This window comes from Nesoenas mayeri (genome assembly GCF_963082525.1).
Source record: "Nesoenas mayeri genome assembly, chromosome: 10".
Lineage (NCBI taxonomy): Eukaryota > Metazoa > Chordata > Aves > Columbiformes > Columbidae > Nesoenas > Nesoenas mayeri.
The window spans coordinates 17,956,654-17,972,602 of NC_137560.1; the positions used below are offsets into that span (position 1 = coordinate 17,956,654).

General features: G+C 44.7%; 1 protein-coding gene across 4 annotated transcripts in view; it reads left to right on the forward strand.

Annotated features, from left to right (window-relative positions):
• CADPS (calcium dependent secretion activator) overlaps positions 1-15,949 on the forward strand; it is a gene marked incomplete at both ends in the record, with an annotated part of 216,706 nt that overhangs the window by 85,655 nt on the left and 115,102 nt on the right. The window lies entirely within an intron of this gene.

Here is a 15,949-nt window from a genome sequence, read left to right on the forward strand (position 1 = left end):
CAGTAGCTCAGTGTGTGGGAAGTGAGAATGGAGTTTATTTTTTTTGAAGGATAAAAGCTCACTCTTTCTTGCCTGGGTTTTTTTCCATACAGTTTTCTGGAGCATGTGCTGTAAGGCAGTTCTGGAGAGACGACACTCAATGGGTCTCATCTGACTCCATGTCACTTTTTATTTTGTTTGTTGTGACCAAGAACCTGGGCCTCATACCCTCTCTGGAAATTCACTCTTGATAATCTTTAAAACCATCTCCGTTCCCTTAGCCACAGTCCTGAGCGACAGACATGCTCTGTTTTATCTTTGTGCTCACTCCTGATGCTGTTCCCTGATTTGCTTTCAAGGTGCTCTGACAGCTCAGCTGCTTATCTCTGCTGCAACAGGCTGCCCTTGTTCAGATCCCTACACCAAACCTCCCAGCTTATCGCTCAGCTAGGGTCTTAGTTTCAAATTGGTGTGCTGCATCCATCAGGGCCCCCGTCTGACCGTGAGGAGGGAGAGAAACTCCACAGCATCCTTCCTCGGTACCTTCGGTGACTGTCTCCTTTTGGGAGATGGGCGGTGAGCAGCAAAGGGAAGGGAGGCTGGTGGGCAGGGATGCCCTCACTCTCTCTTTGCAGAAGGGGAAAATCTGGTCTTTTCAGTCAGGATTCCCCTGCCTCAGGCCCTGGAGTTTGAAGTGATGCTCAGTGGCTTTGCACAGAGTAGGAGCGTGATAAGAGCGTTTCGTTGCAGTCAGTGTTTTGCAGCCACGGTTATTTGAGGTATGCTGTGAACACATCCCTGTGGTAAAATGAGAAAGGTCCTTTTGAGATGAGCTTGTGTGTCTAAATCACAAATAAATGTTCTGTACACTGTAGAACAAATTTTAACTCCACTAAACTAAAGGGGTTTATACTGATGTGAGTGGGAGCCGTGTTTAGCCCATAATTTGTGTTGCATAATGCTTAGTACAGCCACTGGTGCTGTGCCTGGTAGGTGGCTTCCAGACATGTGGTTCTGCAGTCCAGGTCTCACCCCATGGCAAAGCTCAGACAGAAGACCCGTGTGGCTACACAGTTTTAAGCAGTCATTTGTATTTAGGTTTGCATGCCTAGCTAAGCCCTGTGTAAGCAAAATTGATGATGCTGGGTAAAAGACAAAGCAAAAGGAAATTTTAGGAGATAGCTGGTTTTGCTTTTTTTTCCCCTCCCTCTTCTAGTTGGCTTCAGCATGAAATATAAGCTGTCTTAATTACCCAGACTGATTGGCTTGCCTTTCCAGTTGCATGATTTCATTTCACAGCCATGCAGATGTTTACAGCTCTTTTTCCTTAGGAAGCCTCCAGGAGCCTTATGAATGTGTCAAAGTAGGTGACTGAGCCCTGCGTACAGCTAACATCAGACACCGTCACTTCTGAGTTACAGCCCTTGTCCCTGAGCAGAGGGTTGTTTTGCCCCAAGGCATCTGTTGGGGAAAAGTCTTCCAGGAGAAATCTTCAGATTTGCTCTCTGTCAGCATGATGTGGATGCTCTGAGCCAATGATGCTGCCAGGCTAAGAGGTGACAATGACAGGGACAGGAACTTCAGGGGAGTTGCTTTTAGTCCTCCTGTCTACGACTGCAGCGTACAAAGTGGCGTCCAAATCTCATACACAAGATTTCTTCACTTCCAGCTATTTTGGATGTCTGGGAGCGAGTTTTCAGATGGGATTCTGCATGGCTTTGCACTTGAAATCTTCTGCCGTTAGTTCAGTCTGAACTGCTCTTCAAATCCCCTTTCGTGCATGTGATAGTATTTCCATAAGGCTTCTGAGATTTATTCTATGACGTACCCATTTTTGAAAGTGGAGGCTGTGGACAGGTCATTAAGCACAGTGAAAAATGCACTAAAAAGTTATTACCCAGGTGAAGGCATGTGATCTACTTATGGGAAGCCTTCACACAAGTGGTTTAGTGGCCTTTTTAATTAGGAATTCAGGACCTGTTCTGATGCTTCCTTGTAGCTGCTCTGCAGGAGTGGTTCTTACACAGCTCAGCTGCTGCCCTGGGGACCATGGTGGGACAAAAAAAAAAGTGCTGTATATTAAGCAGCTGAGTTTTTCCCCAGAAAAAAAAAAAAGGCAATGCCTCCTAGGGATTCCCTTACCCCAAGCATCACTCAAATGGCTGCACTGCCATGGTGCAGCCCCCTGGACAGCACTGCAATAGTCTGCTGGGGCTGCAGATGTGATCCCAGGCATGGTCCTACTCCCAGAAGTCTCATGTGCAGTCCCTCCTCCCTCCTCTACTGTAAATGTTACACTAGAAACTGCGTTGAAGAATAATGAAGGCTTGTTTCTATAGACTTAGCTCTTCTAGTTGGATTCTCTGCTATCAAGTTAGTGCAAGCTCTGGCTGTGTTTTCCCTGACCTTTAGAGCACATAGCATTGCTTTCACTTGGATTCTCTAGTGTCTAGTAAGGGTTGAGCTCATGTACCTTCTCTTTCACAGATGAATGTTTCTCTTTTCTCTCCAGATGCCTAATTTCTTGAGTGTTCTATGCACTTGGGAATTATGTATTCCTGTGATAGCACATACATTCAAATTTAAGTATTCCAGAAGGTGTGATGATGCCCAAGGCAATTTTCGTCAACACCCGTCTGCTTCATCATTCCCATGCATGCAACCGTAAGATGGGATAGTAAAGACCAAAAGGATATTGAAATGAAATTGAGATTCAGTGATCTGAAATAGTGCTACATTAAGAGGAGGACTGCAAAACAGAAGTCCTGGGATACAGTCAGTCTTTTTGTTTAATGCTCATGGTTGGTGTTTTAAAAGAAATTAAGCCATGCCTCAGAGCAAGTTCTGTACGTCACACGAGGGAAAAGCCGGGGATGAGACATGAAGAGTGCCCGGTTGTTGGTTTATATATTAAGTTCTGGGTACAAGTAGTGCACATTATTATTTAATAGAGGTACTGCTGTTGCTGGTTGCAGAGCAGTGTAGGGAGATAGAAAGCATGATGTAAAGAATTGGTACTGTGCCTACTCCTGCCTGGATAGAGCTCTGGAAGAGGGAATGGTTTAATGGGAAATCCAACCCTGACAATGATTTCTCAACGTTTGAATTGTCCTTTCTGTGAAATGAAGGTTGAAAGGCCTGTCCAGGTCTCCCAGTGAAGAGCAACACTATGTGAAAGCACTTAAAGGGAGCTATGGGCTGTTGTCACTGCATGGGCAAAGAGGACAAGTCATGTTCGTGGAGAGAGGAGCTTGCAAATGTGGCTGGAGAGCAGAGGGACGTGGCAGCATTTTCCTTAACCCCTTCCAGAGCAACTCCAAGGTGTTGCAGATTGAAAAGTCCATGAAAGGCAGGACACAGCACACAGGAGTGTATTGCCCAGCTCACTGTTTCTTCACACCTTTGCCACACCTTGTAGGCAAATAAAGCCAAGAGCATCTGCAGCAGCTCCCCCTCCATGCCTTAGAGGAGGTGAGAAGGGGGTTCCCAGCAGCTGCACAGCCAGTGTAGCTGCAGGATCCATCAGCTGGTGGGGAGAGGGCTCATCAGCCCCTGATGATTGCTGAAGGAAGGATGAAGTCCTGCAAGCCAGGGTTGCTGAGCCCTGCATCATTGTAAGGACAGGGACACAAAATACATGTCTAGGGACAGATGTCCCATGGAAACAAAAGATGTGGTGTAAGGGTGTTTGCTCTGGCTCTTCTTGGTGGCTGTGTGTTCCTGGGCCAGTGGCTACCTCAGCCCTTACTTTGGTTTCCTCTCCATGAAACTAGGGGAATGCTTCTGTTTCACAGCAGAGAAAATGCTCGTGACTGAGATGGCTGAGTTGTCATCATCTGCTGGAAGTGCCCACTCATCTCCACTGATTCAGGAGATGCCAGGGTGACTTGTAGCCATCAGAAGTTATGCAAAACAAACCCAGTCCCAAGTGTCTGGCTGGATCAAGGCTTCCTGTCCTGGATCCTGGCTTAGAAGTATATAGGACAGCAAAAATGTAAGTAGTCACAACAGCAGGAGATGGTCTCACACCTCTTGCTCCTCTCTTCAACTGATTTTGAAAGAATACTTTGTGCCATTTTCTGCTGTTTACATTTTAGAAGTATTTCACTGTTCTCCCCTACTGAATTTTATAAAGGAGGGTCTAGACTATGTTGGCACAAAACCAGTAACCTGGATTTTCAGGCAGGGGATTTCTGTCTCCATTTCCATGGTCTGTGCTGCTGAGACACCAAGTTTCTGTAAAGCTGGCCTTAGTAAGTCTAAATCATAACCAGACCTCAACTAGCTATAGTCCTTTGTAGTTGTGTTCTCTTGCAGGGTGAGAATATTTGATAGAAGTGATTAACCAGGTCTGAATTAAATAATCAGTCTGTGAAATGAGGAGCTCTGTGGCTGGTTCAGTGGGGCATCTTTGGCCAAAGGAAACTTCAATTAGTGTGTGTGTGGCATGGCAGTCACCTTGTACAAGAGATCATAACTGCAGATAGTAAATGCACATAGACCCATTTCATGAATGAAACTCTAACTTGTGCTGTATCCAAAGCAGATCTACTGCTGAAGCACATACAGTAGGCAGCCCTTCTAAAAGCAATTATTCTTTCAACTCAGACCACCCAGTAAAAGGTTGCTGGGTTTACATTCCCATTTCCTCCTGCTGAGCTTTTCTCCTCTAATTGTAGTATCATAGTATTGAAAGCACAGGGCATTTGAAAAGCAGTTGTCATTTATATCACACTAAGTAATCATGCTACTTATTTTCCCTGTTAATACCTTGGAAACTGTGGTGAATAGCGTTGCTGTAAATTCTCATCCAAGGCAGCCGCAGGATTTCTGCAGTGAAGCACAGGCTGGGGTGCAGCAGGCTGGGAGGAGTGTGTGGTCCTGGGCACAGGAGGTGAGGCTGGGCTGGGTACAGGTGTGGCAGAGGGACATCTCTGGGGCAGGAATGCCATCTCGTGGCCATAAATAGCTATTATGTGACTAAATCCAACGCCCATCCCTTCTTACATCTTCCCCTTAACACTTTCCCGGTGTGTACTAGCTATGCTCAGGGAACAGAAATCAAGCTCTGCATATTCTTTATAGCAAAGATCATCCTTTTTTTGGTTCCTAAAGCTGTGCTGTCGGCCTCAGCAGCTCCTCTTGGCTGCAGTGACCTGGCAGCTGAGTGACACAGTGCTGGCACAGGAATGGGGTCTGCAGGGGCTGCTTGTGAACCACCAGCAGCTCAAGAGCAGACCTTCGCAGGCTTTGCTTTGCTGCAATCTCTGTCAGCTTTACTCTGTTTCTTCTGCACCTTGCACACTCAGACGCAGATGTGACACTCTCCTAGACATATTTCTCCCTCAGCCGGCAGTCATAGTGTTGCCGTAGCCAGTTTGAGGATGTGGGAGTTGCGATGGTGCCTTTTATCAGCTGTCTGGTACTACTGGCTGCATGATGTTAAGCAAGATGGTGTCTGCATGCGCGACACCTACATCATGTCTCAGAGCCTTAGGAGCAAAAGATGGGCAGTCTATGAAATGCTGGAGGTTAGAAGAAATCCTTAGCTGCTGCCAGGAGGAGCCCAGTTCTTAGGGATGTGCTATCTCTGCTCACCTTTTGGATAACACCATAGTGCTTTCTGCAGTGATGTTTTGGGGTAAATGAGCACCCTTTTCATAAGCAAAATAATTGCTGATTATGCTTTTTTTTGGGCATAAGGAGTATTTTATGCTCAGCAGGAATTAGGATGTCATGGGGAACCATGGATTCACTCAGAGAGCCCCTGGGTTATCCCATCAGAACAGATGTCAGTGCTCTGTGCAGAGACGTGGCCTCACTCTGTGTTACGGCTCCAGGGGAAGGCAGGTACAGCCACCACTGCCAGCCCATGGTGCGGGGATGCTGACTTGTCACCTGCACAGCAGTTACATCGATGGAAGCAGGTTTTACTGTTGTTATAAAGTCTAGGAGGAATCAAATCTGTTTGCTCTGTCACTCCCACTCCAACTCGGCTTCTTCCGAGGGGATGGGACTGAAAGGCTGTTCTGTCAGCAGAAAGGAATGAGAGGGAAAAAACTGAACAAAAATAGGCCATATTGTCAATCCATGTCTGATGACTTTGGTTATCCTGTTCTGAAGGTGAGTAAACATATCAGACTTTAACCGTGGGAGGAATCCCAGAGGAGGCTCAGCAATTCTCAGGAATCAAGTCCTGGATACAAACCCTTCTCAATCTGTTTATACAGGCAGAGTGGAAAGGTACCTTTCTTAGCACCTGAATTGTATTTCCTACCCCAAGACATTTTCATATGAGCAGAAACATAGAAGGTTCTCTGCATCTATATTTATTCTTTGAGGTTTTCATTTCAGATCTTTTTCATACACCTGCAGCAGCCACCTTCAGCACCCCTCTTTAGCAGTGGAAAGACAAGGTCAATTTTAGGGCAGGCTTCATTTCATCTGCTTCCTGCCTCTAAGTTGGGATGAAGCAAATTAAGGCCTAACTCCACTGACTATTAGATCTCTCCTTATTACAATAGCAGGAGCCCACGACAGGTGACATTGGGTGCATGTACATGGTAGCAGAGTCCCCTAAATCTATGTTTTTCCTCAGTTGTGATGCACTCGCTGGATGCTGCAGAGCAGGCATCACACACTTTCTTCACTTTAGTGTCTTTATTCAGCACCTTATTTTGTTTCTTACTAAATGATTTTCTATCTTTCAATAACGACATCTCTTGAGATGGTGTATTGCACCTGGGTTATATTTCTTAGAAGAACTCAGCTGACCGCAGTCGAGGTTTGTGGTCCTACTGCAGTAAGTCACAAACCAGTTTGTAACTGTCCCCAACTCAGCATCCCCAAACTGGCTGTGGTTTATAGCATTCTTCCACTGAAACAAGAGTTGTGTGGGGAGCTGCACCCTGTGGGTCTCCAGCTGTGTGACCCAGACTGTGGGTTGTTTTAGCGAGCCTAAAGAAAACCCTGAATTCTTCTATTGCCTTTGGGTATTTCAAATCCCAAAGACACAAACCAAAAAACCTATTATCCATTGCCGTTACCCACGAGAGCTGCAAAAAATACATACTTTCCTGAAGGCTTTGGGATGCCCTACTTTTTTTTATTATTGCTTTGTGACCCAGCTGGTGCTGGTGTGAGCAACTGCCTCCACCACATGTCATAGACATGTCCCTGCTGCCGCATCCCCTGCCAGTTCAGTGCCTCACCAGCACTGCTCCCGAAGCGGAGCAAGCTGTCTGCCTTCCCAGCACCCGCTTGAGAAGGGCTCAGCACACGAGCAGAGTTGTCTCATTTACGTTGTTCCTGGAAGTTCACAAATACCCATTTCTGAAAATGAAATGAGCATTTTCATCCTGGTGTAATTAATGCCGTCCCTGCATCAGGTTTTGTTGTTGAGCTGAGTAAGTCTGTGTGTGCTCCATTATAATGAACTCCAGCCTCAGAGTATGGGCAAGGGGAGTTCAGAAAAATCACTAATAACCATAATCTTGGTTGTTGACCTCTATTTCATGTTTTCGAATGTCTGGTATATGTAAAGCATTAGAGAATATAACAAAAAGCTTTCCCGCAGGCTTCTTCATGTTAAACTGTTAAACATGTTTGAAAACTGTTTATTTTCCTCCTTTCTTGTATCTCTAGAAATATATAAAAAAGAAACACACCTTAGCATGACATTAGATGTAAAGATGTATTACTCCATCAGCTGCACGAAGGTAGGTTAGCTCAATGCCCAGTAGGCTTCTTTAACATTGTTTTTCCCAGTGCTCGACCTTTGGGCACACATGATTTACAGCCCAAGATTTGAGGCTGCTTCCTGGAAAGGTCTCTTCTGGGAGGAGACTTTATCATCCCTGTGTCTGCATTTTGGTAGCACTCAGAGACTGCATCCAAAGACCAGGATGTAAAGCACTTCACGTGTATCGATTTCTGCAGTGACTTTATGTCAGGAAGGGGTAAGATCTTGGTGCAGCAGCAAGGTGAGGAGCCCAGGTGGTTTTACTTGTTTTGGAAGGTCTGAGTAGCATCAGCATGAAGGTTTGCCAGAAGGTCACCAATGTGTTGCTTGAAACAGCTGACAGCAGCTTGGTCTGAGCAGCCTGGCACCTGCATCAGCCAAGACATCACTTTCTGTCTGTGTGCCAGTCAGGACAGTGCTTGTGAGAGCTCCCAAACACTCCTGAAATCAGACAGGTAAGCCCATCCCCCAAGTGCCCCATGTCAGGAGGTAGTGAGGGACAAGGGTGACTTTCCTCCCTTCTTGTCCACTCCTGCCTTCTGGATATGTATCATTTTATGTTTTATTCAGAAAAAAATCTCTGTGGTTTAGACTGTTTAGTTAGTAACTGTGATGGTACCTCTAGGAGAATCCGTAGAAACAAAGTCTACAGTGATGATGTACTTATTTTGCTTGTAAAAGATAAAATAAGGGCCAGTATTTGTCAAGTTAGCACCTGGGACATGTCTCATCCTCTGGCTTTTTGCAGCCAGAAGAGTTTAGCTACTGATCCTAAGTTTGATGCCTAAGTAGAAACCCTGGAGATGCAAATAGATCCTAGTGATACCACTGGAATAGCACAGATGCTATAAATAGGGTGATAATTCTAGCAAAGATCCTATGCACAGCAGCATTTCTCGGTCAGCTCCAGGCTTTGGGATATACTGGGTAATAAGAAAGGCCGGGCTGAGGGTTTCAGGTGGGATTGAGATTGTTAATATGGTCCTAACTGAGAAAGGACTGTCAGGATTTTTCTGCATGTGTACTTCATTTCATTTCATATATATACATATATATATGTGTGTGTGTATATATATCTCCTTTTGGACAGAATTACATTATTTGTCCTTGTTTGCAGATGCATTATTGCTTTGAAGTGTCAGCATGAGCTATGTGATCTGGGGACAAGATAGCGTGGCTACTTCTGGAGAGGTTTTGTCTAGAATGGGTCCCAAGGCATTTCCCAACAAATAAACTCCTGCAGTGATAACCTGCATAATGATTAAATGTGGAAATGAAACCCTTACTTTGTTAGTCACTCAAAAGATCCTAATACCTAACTACTGTCCAGAGCTAATTTTCTGAACAATAATTTAATACACAGCACAGATAAACTGAGTACTTAGATTGAATACAAATGATGTTTCAGTGACATGAATTATGGCCTTATGCTGAGCATCACTATGGCAACTAATGACATCACCGCAGGCTTCAACCTGCACAAAACCCAACTTCTGAGGGTCTCTGTTTGTTGGCGTGGATCTTTTCAGGGCTTTGGGGGTATGAATATGTAAGCACCACGGTGTTGTCAAGGGTTTACTATGTATGTTTACTGTCATTTGAAACATTTATTCTCTTTGTGGTTAATGTTCTCATGAAGGAAACCTAATGAAAATTACTGTTTGTATTTGGTTGGTAACATTTGTTGATAACATATGGTCTGGGAATGCTTCAGCAAATAAGAGCTTTTTAATAGTAAACAGAGATATGAGTTCTATAAAGCAGATGCTGTCAAAATACACAGTGTAAGGTTGGATATTTTCTTACTTTTTCCTCTTACTCAAAGCAAGATTATCTTCTTCCTTTCCCTCTGGTGACAGTGCAGTTTTTTTAAGAGATAAAGTATAACCTGTGACCTGAAGCTGCAATTAGAAAATAAGGTTGTTTCTTGGTTCATATGTTTAAAACATTTATTAAGTAGCTGATGGATCACATGTGAAAAAGATGCAATATTGGGGATTTCACTGTCCCTGTAGTGCTGTAGATAGTTTGTGCCAAAACCCAGTTCCCTGGCACTGGTGGCAGTTTGATGCATCATGGTAAAAGACGAAACATGTGGAACAGTGACATCAGACGAGAAAACTTCAGAGCAAAGCTGATGAAGAAACAGAGTTTGTTAATCAGCTCTGTGCTGAACATGCTCATCTGCTAAGCTCAGCTGGACAAGATTTGCTCAGTGGAAAGCAAAGTATGAACCCATACCCCTTGTGCACAGGAAGGAGTAACTTATTTTTCACGACAGCTTTCCAAATGTAAAACCTGCTGGTTGGTATTTATGTTTGAAGAATATCTAGTTGCTGGATCACATGTCATCTGAGCCTTTTCCCAGTCATTTCAAGGAAACTGCCTCTCTTCAGCAGAGGATCTACCTTGAGGATGGTGTAAAATGAGGTGTCATTAATAGTGTGAGAGTGAATAGAAGTGATGAGTGAAATATGGTATAATCTCAAATCTGACTTACAGTATTTTAGGTTGCAGTCTCTGTTCCTTCACATCACTTGGAGGTGTTTCTTCTAGTTCACAAAAAGCACCTTTTCTGTGATTAATCTTCAAGCTTGCTTGTACACTTTGCATGAGATTGGAAGCGCGATGAATTTTCAGTGTCTCTGGGAACAACATAGAAATCTAGCTCACAATGGATTATTAAAAAAAAAAAAAAGAAAGAAAAAAAGAGAGAGAGAAAGAGAAAAGGAAAGAAAAAGAAAAAAAGCAGTTCTTACCTGCTAGTTTCACATTGAGCCTCTGCATGGTCAGATACTCGGGAGCATCCTCCTTGCAGTGGTGCGCTCTCCCCCAGCCCTTTTCGGCTCTTTGGCTGAGCTGTTCTCTGTTTTAGGTGTGCTTTGCTTAGCTCTGTCTTGAAATTTCTGTCTGGCTTTATTTTGATAAGTTTCAAACTCTTAAAGCTGTAAAATCAAAGCTTGAAACACAGCTGTGAAGTCTCAAACATAAAAGCATCACAACTTATTACCCCTTAGTGTAGAATGACTTTTTTTTCTCTTCCCTGCTACTTTCAAAATTGTTAGAGCACGTTTCTGTATCTCAAAAGCCTTAGTATAGGTAAGTAATTTGATGTGCTGGTGTGAGTGGCACCACTTACGGAGGCTCTTCATGAGCCTATTTGAAAAGCCATGGCCCTTAAGACATTGAACAGACTTGGTGTTTCAGAGGTTTCTTTTCCCTGCGATCTCTAAGTGAAAGCTGCCTGCTGTGTAAGGTTGGGTTATCTGTCAGAGAACCCCACAAGGATGACCAGATCAAGAGAGGAAACCTCCAAGCATATCGCCAGACCTCCCTCTGACAGGCTGCAGGGCTGCTGTGGTTCCCACACTCTTGTGGGGAAGGTCAGCTGTGGGGTGGACTCTCCTTGTAAGATGTAAAATGGCCAGTTTGGCCATAAGTGTCATCAGACTGTGGCATGGAATGAGTTCATGTTCTCTGCACACTTGGACAGTTCGTGGTGGCAGGAGCTTGAACATGTCCTCTAGAAACACACATGGTCTAGAGGGGCTTTCACATACTGTGGGTCATTCAGCCTCCATAACGCTCCTTCCCAAGCCATGAGACCAGCCAATGAATGACTCACAGAATGCAAATAGTAAACTGTCATCTTAGTTCATTGCGTAGTTGAAGAGGTGGCCACTGCCATCCCATCCCCAAGGAGCTGGTGTCCTGCTCTGCAGTCCCAGCAAACTAGAATTACTCCGGAGGTAATAGCTTGAAATTAAACCTGGGCTGGGACTCAAAAGAGGATTCAGGTTAAATTGGGGTTTCTTCAGAAAAAGTATACCTCACTATCAACCTGGAAAGGAGAGATTAATTAGCCAAGAGAAGAGCAGAGGCATGAGCAATTGTGGATGTCTTATGTGTAGGTACCCTCAATCCTCAACTTCTGTTGTGACTATACAGGCTGTCACTGCAGAAGACATATTTTTCTTTCTAAATAAGAAGTTCTCTTAAATTTGGTTTCATGCTACTCCCAAATGATCTCTTTTTTTTTTTCATCCCCCAAAGAACCATCATGTGTTTTCCAAACATCTGTCCTACATTTCCTAAAGAAGATAATTAATGCCCTTGTCATTCAGACAGCCCAACCACTTTGACTTGTGCCAGATGGGACATTTTCAGTTAACCGTTGCATGCCCAAGCACTGGTGCTGGTGACCTGGCAGTCAAGCTGAACATCTGTCTGTCCTTATTTCCACAGCTGGGGCACCCAAGGAGACTTCACGACAACACACGCGCTTCCTGCAGTGAAGGTGAAGCTGTTCACAGAGAGCACAGGAGTGCTGGCTCTGGAGGACAAAGAGCTCGGGAGGGTAAGGAGATTTTGAGGTTAATAATGTTTCCTTCTGGCCCCTCTTTTCTAGAGAAATCTCTCCTGTACGGAAATATCTTTGGAGCACAACATGCTGTGCTTTTTTGCCAGGCTTCAGGAGGGGGGAAAAAAAAAGCAAGCTCTCCACTTCTGGAAAGGAGTGCATCTTGCATGCTGTCTTTGTTGTGAGTTTTTAATGGCACCATTTCAGCTGGCTGTGCCTGTACTGAGCAAAGGCAGAATATCTTCTATGCAATATTGGCAGTCCGGAAAGCCTTAGAAGTTGCTTACGGAAATGGACATTCCTGAGGCAGAAAAGGGGATTATGCGGAAGCAAAAAGAGGGGATTTAAGCTTGGCAAGAGAGTGCTAAGCTGCTCTCGTATCTGCTGAGCAGCCGGTGCATGGTTTGAGCGTTTGAAAGCACTGGCTGCAGTACTCACTGCAAAGGGATTGAAATCCTGGCATCCACTGGGGACTGTGACTGAACTGGTGGCTTCAGTGGGGCTCAACTGAGGAGTGAAACATGGGGTTCATGACCCCATCAATGGTACTAATAGCAAAGAGTTCAGATTCTGAGGGTATTGGCCACAGAGCCAATCTTCCCACGCCATCTCTAACCCTCCCCTGTGGTGCCTAAACCAGTGCCCTGGGACTGGTGGCCCTCCATCACTGCAGCCCACAGCTTCAGGATGTCTGTGGACAGCACTTTGCTGTGGCTTTGGGACTCTTCACTTTTTTCTGCAGCTGTATAATTTGTGTTTGCCCCAGGCATAAGCAGCAACAAACTCCCTACCATGCCTTCTCCAGCTCTTCGGGGCTGTGAGGTCACATGGTGAAGACCTCATGAAAATCAGTTTAGGGTAAAAGAGGCTGCACCTTACACAGGGACTTGTCATCTCCCTTGTTACAGCTCAGCATGGCCTGAGCCATCTCCAGGAGCAGTCTGGGCTCTGTCTGTCCAGCTATGCAGCACACCTTGTTCTTCACCCTGTCTATGGACAACAAAAGCACTGATCCTGTGGCAAGCCCAAGCACAGTAATTCCAATTATGAACTAACTTGTTGGGATGTTTCTTGTGAACTCAATGGCTGTTTGTGCCTTGACACAGGGGAGTCTGTGTCCGTACAATGGAATTTTTCCTAATTAACATTGTTTTCTGTTCATCCTGTTCATAAAAGCACCAAATGTTTTTTCAGGTCCTAGTGAGCTGTTGATTTAGTTTATATCTTTATGGTGGAGAGCGCTGCATGAGATTTTCTCGTATACTTTATGTTCATTTTAATTATTTTTTTTCACATTCATGTAGCATCCTTTGTTCTTGCACATGAGGGAGAATAAAGAAAAACCACCCCTTCTCTTAGCCTTCTCTTCAGAGAGAGTCACAGTCTCTTCGGACTTTCCTCCTTCACACCTTGATCCTTCCTTTCTCCCTGTCCTCCTCCTTTTTTGAGAAAGGGGATGATCCCACTAGGCTTCAGTACTCTGGCTGAAGATATGCAGTTGCTTTACTGCACAGCATCATAATATTTTCAGGATTATTTTCAAAACCTTCTTCTTCAAACAGCCCGACACTACTGCCTTTGTCCGCTGCAGCATGCTGAGCAGAGCTTTTCACCCAACCAGCCGCAATGCCATTCACGGCTTTTTCCTCTGAGTGGTTACACTCGGTGTAGACCTGCTTGCTTTGTAACTCTTATTTTCCACTGGCAGCCGTGAGCGGTGCTGACTTTGCTGGTCTCAGGGAGCAATTAGCTGTGCATGTTGTTCTGAGAAAGGCATCAGGCCCCAAAGCAACCTCTCTTGCCCTGAAATGCTGATGAGCCAGCCTCGCCGATGTGCTTTAATTCCTGGTCCAGCGGGAAACTGTCCCTTAGCTCTCAGCTTCTGCGGGCCAAGGGACATGGGCCAGCAGCAGCGAGCATGAGAAGCCAGGCAGTGATTTCCCCTGGCCTATGGCCACCAGCGCCTTCAGTCGGATGAACTTCAAAAGGATGCTTGGTGTGGCCGGAGTGGCCAAGAGATGACGCGTGTCTGCTCAGCCTGCATCAGGAGTTTTTTCTTTAATGAAATAATGAAACCAGGAGTGTGTTAAGCCCCTGGTTTAGCTGTTGGAGTGGCCACGAACCTGCTTGCACGGAGAGAGAAGGGAAACAGGTTTTATACACAGAAACACTCATGCTCAGCTGCCCTTTCAGAAGCGGCTTTGTGCTCTGCCAGGCATGTACAATGCCCACTTTCTATTGCGAGTGTTAAATTGGCAACTGGCCGGCACTCCTTGTTTCACCACTTTCATTGCAGGGAGAGCTGGAAAATGCTCCCAAGCCCTGAACTGCTGGACAGGCAGCTGAAGGCATGGGAATACATCCTGACCCTATTGAAGCTGGTGGCAAGGCTCCCGCGGATTTCAGCCATGCCAAGACCTCATCTACTGAGAGAAAGGAGGGGAAGAGCCATGAATTGCAACAACACTGAGCAAAGTTTATGTGCCTTTTGATGAAAAAGAGTTAGAAATCAAAGTAGAGAGCATCCCAAACACCCTGAGTGGCAGCTACTTTGCTGAGAGATACGGTTTAGTGCATGACCTGCCTGTCCTTGGAGGCTGCTCGGAGTTTGAGTCCATTGGGTTTCTAACAAACACGCCCCTTGGAGGACTTGCTTCTCATCCTTAAGATTTGCTTAAATGTGTTGTATTTTTCCAAGAGTGATGCAGCAGACTGGTGTTGCTCAGTTGTTGCTGGTTTGCTAATCACAACAGTTCATCACCGTGTCTAGACTGATTTACCTGGACAGTTGCATGTTCGTTTACCATGGTCTTTCCTTAAATGATGGAAACTGATAATGCAGTTCTGTCCTGCACAAACACATGAACAATGACACTGTAGGTAGAGGAGCCAAAGAATATATGAACCAATCTCAAAATAATAAGATGTACTTTAAAAAAGCAATAAAATGCCATCCTCACTGATGTGAATAGAAATCTACAGACTGACTTTTAGGGGAAAAGTAGCTCATCTGATCCTTTTGTTCCCCATTAAAACCTATTTTGTGAATAATTTTGCCTTTTAACGTTGTTTTTGATGCTTGCAGGTTGTTCTCCACCCTACTCCAAATAGCCCAAAGCAATCAGAGTGGCACAAAATGACTGTTTCCAAAAACTGCCCGGATCAAGACCTGAAGATCAAGCTTGCTGTGCGAATGGATAAGCCTCAAAACATGAAGCACTCTGGGTAAATGCTTGGTTTGATCTCAATTAAATTTGTTTTGAATGTGCCTTGGAAAATTTCACTTTTTTAAGATTCTGGAAAAGAAACTGAAGTTCACTGGAGGTCAAAAGAAAGATAAATGTAAAAATGGCATTAGTTCAGTCATTTATAATGTGCTTCCCATATTCTTAGCATAGTCTTTTTAATCCATACCAACCAAACAGTTTAAATTTTAAACAGTATTCCTCAGGAAATTGCTATGTTTGGGGTTTTTTATTTTTTATAAGGAAATAATTGGTGAACTGCCTGACTCTCTTGCTGAGGCTGTTATAATTTCCTAAGCTTTTCTGTGTTTCTCTGTATTGACTTCTCAGAACCAAAAGCACAATGCACCTTCCACTTGAAATAAACTCCAGTGTGATTGTCATTATTTATACAGAGATACACAGTACAATTAAACAGCAGTTGCCTGGAGCAGGCAGATATCTGGAGTAGGACTAATGATCTAGAAGGTTAAAAGACAAACTTCTCCCCTCCTGACTCGAGTGTCAGAGGATCTGGGGCCAGAGGGATCCCTGATTGCCACCCCTGGCTCCCACCTTCATGCCCTGCAATTACAGATTAGATCACCCTCGGGAAGATCTAGCTAATGCCATTGGCAAGGCTTT